Raw genomic sequence first — 9,531 nt, 5'->3', positions numbered from 1 at the left:
CATCTACATTTCGGTGTTATTAGAAACACACTTGCAGTTCACATCCGACAGACATTCCATTTTGCATATGTCTTTGTGAAACTTTCGAAATGCTTTCCTGATATAGATGAGAATGTGTGAACGCTTCAACTTATATCACCAATTTCCATTTTTAGTCGAAACATTTTCTTGTTCAAACTGCCCTGACTGATGGTGGAGTGGTGAACTATTTTCATTTCCTAATCATAATCTTCCAATTGTATACCATTTTTAAATGCACCCATGTTTGGATTTCATCAATTATATAATTTATAGACAATAAAATGTTCAGCACTGAGAACAAGTCCGCAATGTTCCTTTACTCAACAACAAATTGATACTCTATGCCCAGGAGAATTTACTTTGAACAAGAAGCAGGTATTGATACGTGTCAGATTGTATGCAAATATGCATTCTTAATAAAACTATTAAAGAAATAGCAAACACAATGAGGAGAAACAAGAAAAATGAAAATTCTGCAGTGTATTAATTTTAACACACTTTGCCCAAGTGACCGTTCAAGGAAAAACAAAGCATAGTAAATCAAAATTGCCCCATTTACTCTTCTTATTCAGAAAGCACTCAATACATATGCAGACACACACACACACACACACACACACAGAGAAATTTGTGGAATGGAGTATTGTCTTCGAACATCTGCAGTTCTTTTGAAATCTAGTTATTTTTTATAATGACGTAGACTCTGAGAAAATCCTATTCAGGAACACTTTTGTGTGGTGAACTTGATATATGATGAGTTTACCAACTCACTCATTTTAGGAAAGAGTTAGCAAGGAAGGGTGGTGGAACAATTTACTGTTGTCTCTCTGTCTAGATTATATTTCTGTTGCCTTGAGTTGAAAAATGTAATATTCTTTTCCCACTTACAAACCATAAATATATTTTACTGTGAAAGCTCTCCAGGCTGTTCAATTCCAGCTAAGCTTCCCTTCTTCTTGCGTTTGGACCATTGTTGCAGTTGTATGCCTTTACCTTATTAATGTCTTATTTGCTATAGGTTAAAGATATGTATGGGGCCTCCGCAGTCTGCTAGTAATATTTGGATCACATCACTTCATAGCACATTTGGCACAAAAAAAAACGTTGCTTAGACAAACTTAAGTACAAGTCATGGAAGCGTGGAAGAATACAAGCAACAAAAGGAAAATTCACATTCAGTCCATCGCAGTTGTACTGCTGCTCATGTTGATACTTAGTTAATCACGTTGATTTTTCATTGGGAGGTACATCATCTGAAAGTGACAGGGCTGCAATAATTAACAATATCAAAATACACTTACATTTTGATTTTTGAACTGTCAATAAAAGTTTGGAGTTGTGATTAGCAACCATTATCGTCTCCGTGTAACTCTTTGTGGGCCAATACTTCAAAGCAATTCCAGTAGTCGCTTCTCGAAAGCAAAAAAAATCACATGACACTGGGTTGTATTACAAAAGAGTTATTTGAAACCACACGCTTTCAGAGCCGCAGCTCCTTCCTCAGGCAGCTGGGAAGAGAGAATACATCGGGCACAGAATTTAGAAGTAAAAGGTCAAAGGGTCACATAGTTTGTGTGAATATATTGAACAAACCGAGATGGCGATAAAGTCTTTAATCAGTTAGAGTGGAGTTGCAGCTTTCGATTGATTAATATGGAAGTCCCAGAATTTCTTTTAAGTTACTACTCCAAGATAAATTCAGACTTGATCAGAATAAAGGTCATACATCAAGTCAGACAATACATTTTAGGTGTGAGGCTACGTTTCAAGTCTGTTTGTATTTCAATTTGCAGCCAGATTGGTTTTATTTCCACAGTGGGAATTTATAAAATGCCACACTGACTGACTGTGTATAAATAGTTACAGTGTCCTACAACATGGAGACAGGCCTTTTGGTCCAAACTGATCCATGCCACAAAAAAATGTCCATCTACACTAACTCCACTTCCTCGCACTTGACACCTATCCTTATAGAAAATAGAACTGTATGACAGAGTAAAGACCATTCAGCCCTCGATGTTGTGCTGACCTTTTATCCTACTTTAATATATGCCCTTCATTGTACTATCTTCCATGTACCTATTCAAGAGTTGCTTTATAGTCCCTTTTTATTTCTCTCTAAAGATCATGAATCAGCGGATTTCACTATCCCAGAGTAAAGTGGATATTTCTACACCTTTCCTATCCATGTGTTTATCGATCTACATTTTAAATGTTGTTAATGTATACACCAGAACAACTTTCACTTGCAGCTCACTCCATCTGCTTACTACCCTCTGTGTAAAAATGTTGCCCCTCAGGTTCCCTTTTATTCTCTCTCCTGTAAACTTAAAGTGATGCTCTGTAGTCCTCGATTATCCAACCCTGGAAAAAAAAGACTGAATACATTCACCCTACCCATGCGTCACACAACCTTATACACTTCTAAAAGATTGCCCCTAGGTCTCCTGTGCTTGAAAGAAAAATGCCATACCTTGTCTAAACTCTCCCTATAACTCAGACAGTTGAGTCCTAGAAACGTCCTCGTAAATTTCTTCTACTCGATTTCCAGTTTAATAGCATCCTTCCTACAGCAAGGTAACCAATTCTGAACACAATACTCCAAACACCGTCTCACTAATGTCCTATACAACTGCAACATAACTTTCGAACGTCTATACTCAATGATTTGACTGATGAAGGCAAGTGTGCCAAAAGCATTCTTCATTACCCTGTCTCCCCATGACTTCATTTTCAGAGAACTGTGAAACTTGAGTTCCAAGTTCCCCCGTTCCACTACACTCCTTAAGGCTCAACCATTCACCATGAAACTCGTACCTTGATTTGACTTTCTAAAATGCAACGCCTCACACTTATCCATATTAATCTTCATTTGCCATTTCTTGGCCCATTTCCCCAACTGATCAATATCCTGCTGCATTTTCTGATAACCTTCCACCCTGTGCATAATAACACTATTTTAATGTCATCTACAAACCTATTAATCATGCCTTGTACATTCTTACCAAAAATCATTAATATAGTCAACAAAACCAATGGGCCCAGCACCCCCACCTGAGGCACACCACTAGTTACAGGCCTCCAGTAAAACAAACATCCTTCCACTATTACCCTGTGCTTCCTACCATCAAGTCAATTGAGTATCTAATTTTCCAACTCCCTCTGGATTCCATATAATCTATTCTTCCAAAGCAGCCTGCCACTCGGAATCTTATCAAAGGCCTTACTGAAATCATTTGGATGATGTCTACCGCTCTGGCCTCATCAACCTTCCTGACTCCTTCTTTGCGTGGTTTTTGAACAAAATAGAGTGCATCTACAAATACAAATCTGCCAATGCAAATTCACCCCATAGATTTATACCTGCGTGTGCATGCGTATGTGATGGAGAGAGAGAGTGAACTTGTGTGTGAGAGGGTGTGTTTGATGGAGAGAGTGTGGGGTGTGCGTGTGTGTGTTTGTGTAGGAGCATGTGCACATGCTCTTGAGAGAGTGTGTGCTTGAGAGATGGAGTGTGTGTAACTGTGTTGGAGTATTTCTTTTGTGAGAGCATGCACGTGAGTGTGCGTGTTCTTGGCACAGAGCGTGAGTGAGTGTGTGGGAGTACGTTTGTGTGAGAAAGGATGAGTGTGAATGTGTTTTGTGTATGAGAGAGGGTCCATTTTTGTGTGTGCGTGAGAGAGTGAGCGTGTGCATGTGCCGGTGCATATCATTGTGTGTATGGTGTGGTCAGGTAATCTGTAGTGTGATATGAACTTAATATCCGGGTTGACGCTGCCCTCATGGATACTGAACATGATTGTCAGCCTCTATTCAGCAACTCGCATTGCCACATGTCCTGAAGTCTGCTTTGGAGGATGTTCAACTGAAGATCCGTGGTTGAATGCCTTTGACCACTGAAGCGATTTCCCCGGTCTTGTGTTCACCTAAACGTCTGAAATTGTATACCACAGGCAGATGTTTTGCAAATTTCAGGGGTTTACAGTCAAATAAGGAAACAAGAAGCAGTTTTCTGCAATAACTCAGGTAACTTTGACTTAGGTTATAAATACTACCTATTAAAGCAGGACAGTGACTTTACAGATATTTGGGCTCTTGATCGCTGATTCTGCTTATGGTGCAGTTTGACACTTGGTTTCTCAGTGTCTCTCCAATGCCTGAAGAACATGTCCAACTCGAAGCAGTATAATTTGAAACTCTCAAGCGTGCCTTTACTTCAAAAGCTTTAGTTTTATAACCGTTTCCAAGCCACAAAAAAAAACATACAACATGCTGAATTCCATCATTGTATTCTGATTGGCCTCGGATGAGCAAGACCTCTTACGAATTGGCTTAAGCAATCAGAATAGACAAAAATGAGATGACTGGAAGTAACTGAGACGAAGATAAATTTGTTCACCCGGAGAGTGTTGACCCTGTGGAATTTGCTACCACAGAAAATGGTTGAGGTGAAAACATCATGCACTTTCAATAAGGAGGTAGACAGAGCTGCCGTGGCTTAGGGGATCAAGGGATGGAGGGGAGGGGAGGATCAAGAGACTAGGCTTGATTACCAGTCACGATAAAATTGAATGGTGATGCAGCTTCAAATGGCCAAATACTGCTTCTACCTTTCATGTATCTTATCTCGATGGATGCAAACTCAATTTCCAATTGGCTCTTAAGGATTATGGAATTTGAATGTTATCACCTCCTACTGTCTCTACTGATTCTTTAAGTTGGCCCAGAGGCCATCTACGTATTAAATTTTGTTATTTTCACTTTACGACTTTTAGCTAAGGTAAATTATATTACAAGTATTCTTTACATCATTGTTAAAGAGACAAATTCACGTAGAGTCATAGAGATGAACAGAATGAAAGCTGACATTCGGTCCAAACCGTCCATGCTGACTGGATATCCCAACCCAATCTAGTCTCACTTACCAGCGCCTGGCCCATATCCCTCCAAACCCTTCCTATTCATATACCCATGCAAATACCATTTAAATGTTGCTATTATACCAGCCTCCAGCACCTCCTATGGCAGCTCATTCCTTAACATACCACCCTCTGCATGAAAAAGCTGTCCCTAAGATCACTTTTGTATCTTTCCCCTCTCACTCTAAACCTATATCCTATTGTTTGGGACACCCCCACCCCAGGGAAAAGTCTACTTATCTTATCCTTGTCTCTCATGATCTTGTAGATCTCTATAAGGTCACCCCTGAACCACCAACGCTCTGGGGAAGTTGCCCCAGCCTGTTCAGCCTCTCCCATAGCTCAAATCCTCCAAATCTGGCAACATCCTTGCAAATCTTTATTGAAACCTTTCAAGTTCTTAAACATCTTTCCAATAGGAAGGAGACCAGAATTACACGCAATATTCCCACAATGGCATAACCAATGGCCTGTACTGCTGTAACTTGACCTCCCAACTCATGTACTCAACACTCTGACCAGTAAAAGAAAGCATACCAACTTCCTTCTTCACAGTCTTATTTACCTGTGACTTCACTTTCAAGGAGCTATGAACCTGCACTCCAAGGTCTCTTTGTTCAGCAACACTCCCTAGGACCTTACAATTAAGTGTATAAATCCTGCTAAGATTTGCTTTCCCAACATGCAGTACCTCGCATTTATCTAGATTATACTCTATCTGCTACTTCTCAGCCCATTGGTCCATCTGATCAAGATCCCGTTTTAATCTGAGGTAACCTTCTTCGCTGTCCACTACACCTGCAATTTTGGAGTGATCTGCAAACTTGCTAAGCATACCTCTTTTGCGCTCATCCAAATCACAAAAAGTAGGGTACCCAGCACCGATCCTTGTTGCACTCCACTAGTCATAGGCTTCCAGTATGAAAAACAACCCTCCACCCCACCCTCTGTCATCTATCTTGAAGACAGTTCTGTATCCAATTGGCTAGTAATCCCTGTATTTCGTCAGATCCATGCATTTCCTCTTCTGTAATATTGACATTTTTCAAGCTGTCACCATCTATTTCCCTGCATTCTATATTTTCCATGTCGTTTTCCAAAATAAATGCTGACGCACAATACTCGTTTAGTGTCTCCCCAATTTTCTGCGGCTCCTCAAAGAAGCTCCCTTGCTGATTTTGAGGGGCCCTATTCTCTCCCGAGTTACCCTTTTGTGTTTAATATATTTGTAAAAACGCTTTGAATTCTCTTTAACTTTATTTGCCAAAGCGATCTCATGTCCCCTTTTTGCCCTCCTGACTTCCCTCTTAAGTATACTCCTATTGTCTTCTAAGGATTTACTCGATCTATCCTGTTTATACCTGACATTTGCTTCCTTCTTTTGTTTAACCAAACCCTCAATTTCTTTAGTCATCCAGCATTCCCTATACCTACTCGTCTATCCTATTTCCCTAACAGGAATGCACTTTCATTGGACTCTCATTATCTCATGTCTGAAGGCTTCTTAATTTCCAGCCATCCTTTTACCTGTGAGTAATTTGCCCCGATCAACTTTTGAAAGCTCTTGCCTCATGCAGTCAAAATTGGCCATTCTCGAATTTAGAACTTCAACTTTTAGATCTGGTCTAACCTTTTCCATCACTACTTTAAAACTAATAGAAGTTGATCGCCGGCCCCAAAATGCTCCCCCACTGACACCTCAATCACCTGCCCTGTCTTAGTTCCCAAGAGTAGGTCACGTTTTGCATCTTCTCTAGTAGGTACATCCACAAACTGAATCAGAAAATTTTCTTGTACAAACTTAACAAATTCCTCCCCATCTAAGCTGTTCACACTATGGCAGTCCCAGTCTCTGTTTGGAAATTTAAAAACCTCCACGATAACCACTCCATTATTCTTACAAATAACTGAGATCTCCTTACAAATTTGTTTCTCAATTTCCCTCTGACTATTAGGATGTCTATAACACTATCCCAGTCAGGTGGTCATCCTCTTCTTATTTCTCAGTTCCACACAAATAACTTCCCTGGATATATTTCTGGGAATATCCTCTCCGTAATGCTATCCCGTATCAAAAACACCACTCCTCTCTTGCCTCCCTTTCTATCCTTCCTTTAGCATATGTATCCTTCAAAGTTAAGCTGCCAGGCCTGTCCATCTCTCAGCCATGTTTCTGTAATTGCTACGATATCCCAGTCCCATGTTCCCAACTATGCCCTGAGTTCATCTGCCTTCCCTGTTAGGCCCCTTGCATTGAAATAAATGTTGTTTAATTTATCAGTCCTCCCTTGTTCTCTGCTTTGTACCGACCTGCACTGACTGTTTGACTCGCTTCTGTTCTCAACTGTACGAGTCTCAGATTGATCTCTTTCTTCACCATCTCCCTGGATCCCACCCTGCCAATTTACCAGCTTAAATTTACCCGAGTAGCTTTAACAAATCACCATTACAGTATATTAGTCCCCTTCCAATTTAGGTGCAATCCGTCCGTTTTGTGCAGGTCACTTCTACCCCAAAAGAGATTCCAATGATCCAAAAATGTGAATCCTTGTCCTATATACGAGCTGCTCAGCCTTGCATTCATCTGCTCTATCCTCCTATTCCTGCCCTCACTACCTCGTAGCCCCAGGAGTAATCAAGATATTACTACTCCCGAGGACTTCCTTTTTAAAGTCCTGCCTAACTCTCTGCAATATCCCCTCAGAATCTCAACCTTTTCCCTTCTTATGTCATTGGTTCCACTGTATATAATAATGTCCTGCTGGTCCTCCTCTCCTTGAAAACATTCTGCACCCTCTCTGTGACATCCTTGATGATGGCATCAGGGAAGCAACACACCATTCTGATTTTTCACTGCTGGCCACAGAAACATTTCTTTGTACATCGGACTAGAGAGTCCCTTATTACAATTGATCTCTTGGAACCCGACCTACCCCTCATTGCAATAGAGCCAGGCTCAATACCAGAAATGTGCCTGTTCATGCTACGCCCCCCTGAGAATCACCCCCTTTATTTTCCAACACTCTCTTACTTTTCCTGGAGTTACCCCTTCTATGTGACTGTATCTGAAACTTCTCTCCCTTCCTACAGCTGCCATCTATCACACCCCCATGCTCTTGTAATTTCCTCATTGCCTCTAACTGTCTCTCCAATCTTATGTACACTTAGGATCCAAGGTTGACATCCTTCAACTTATGTCTATTAATAGTTTACTAATTTCTGAAAAAGTCAATCTGAAAGGATAGAAGGATTAACAATAAGGAACCTAAATACATATGTGAAAAAAATCATGCAAAGGTTGTGTTTAATTAATCGTTAAACTTCGAGGAATAAAAGGTAGAAGAATGCAGTTGCTCTAATTTCTTGATAAAGGGCAATGAGTTTGGAATTATTCAACCTTGGATCCATGGATCTGAAATCATATATACCCTTCTCAAACTGTAAACCAAAGATGTAACTTTAAGCATTAGATTATCGCCGTTACCCTGTTTCAACCCCATGGTTCATTTTTTTTTGTCAAATGAAATTAAGTGCACGACCACATGATGCTGGACCATCAAGATCTACATTGGTCACTCTTAAGCCAAATATTAGTTTAATCAACTTCAAAATGTGATTATAACTGATCTAAAATCAATCATTAAATGTTAGTTTTCCTGCTTATCCTGTAATGTACCTGTTCCATGTTCATGAAGTAGGACTTATTATCTGACAGATCCGTCAGTGTCTAGACCATATAGCATCAGAGATAGTGCTTCAGCGTGTTTACGTACAAAGCAATCTGTTTTCTTGCAGTCAAGGGTATCAATCAAATCGTTCACTTAGCCTGTTGGAAGGTTAGAAGGAGAATGTGTTATTTTTTCATTTTCTGATATCAATTCTGACGTTTGAGTTAAACCTAGCAACAACCATCTGATTTGCTTTGCTTCAGAGTGGGGATGTAATTATTGGTGCAGTGTATCCAGTTCAGCTGTGACAAAGATCTGGGGAGTCTCCACCAGCATATGTTGAATGATGATAATGTAAAATTGCATCTGGAGGTAGGGTAAGTCATTAAGGACAGATACCAGCCTCAGTATTCGAAAATGATTTGGCTTTGGAAGTAGATGAATGCTATTGCAGTTGAGAAATCCTTGACAAATGTTCAAGCGATAACAAAAGCCAGACTGATCGACTTAGCAAATGTATTACAATCCAGAGCCAGGAAGGCAAAGATAATTGAACGACTAGACCAGCATTTGGGCTTTGTCAAATCCAAGAAAGAACTGTTACTCCAAGAGAGGTATTGGAGTCAGTTAAGATTGAGTGACAGTTAAACCTGCTTGAACAAGAGAGAAAACACAGCACCTTTCAAGACAATGGATTATAAAGAAGAAGGAGTTCGTGCTAAAAATATAAAAGCAAGGGTTAAACCATAGCTGGAATATAGTGAACAGTTTTGGTCTCCTGATCGAGGGAAAGATTTGTCACGTTGAGGCAATTGAGTAAAGGTTCTCCATTTTTATCCATGTTTGGAGGGACTTTATGATGAGGAGGGATTGAGTACAGACCCAACTTACTCTTCGGAAGTTAGAAGAATACCTTATGACAA

Source organism: Hemiscyllium ocellatum, chromosome 17 (assembly GCF_020745735.1).
Source record: "Hemiscyllium ocellatum isolate sHemOce1 chromosome 17, sHemOce1.pat.X.cur, whole genome shotgun sequence".
Classification (NCBI taxonomy): domain Eukaryota; kingdom Metazoa; phylum Chordata; class Chondrichthyes; order Orectolobiformes; family Hemiscylliidae; genus Hemiscyllium; species Hemiscyllium ocellatum.
The sequence above is the reverse complement of the archived record's forward strand: the minus strand, read 5'-3'. Positions refer to the sequence as shown.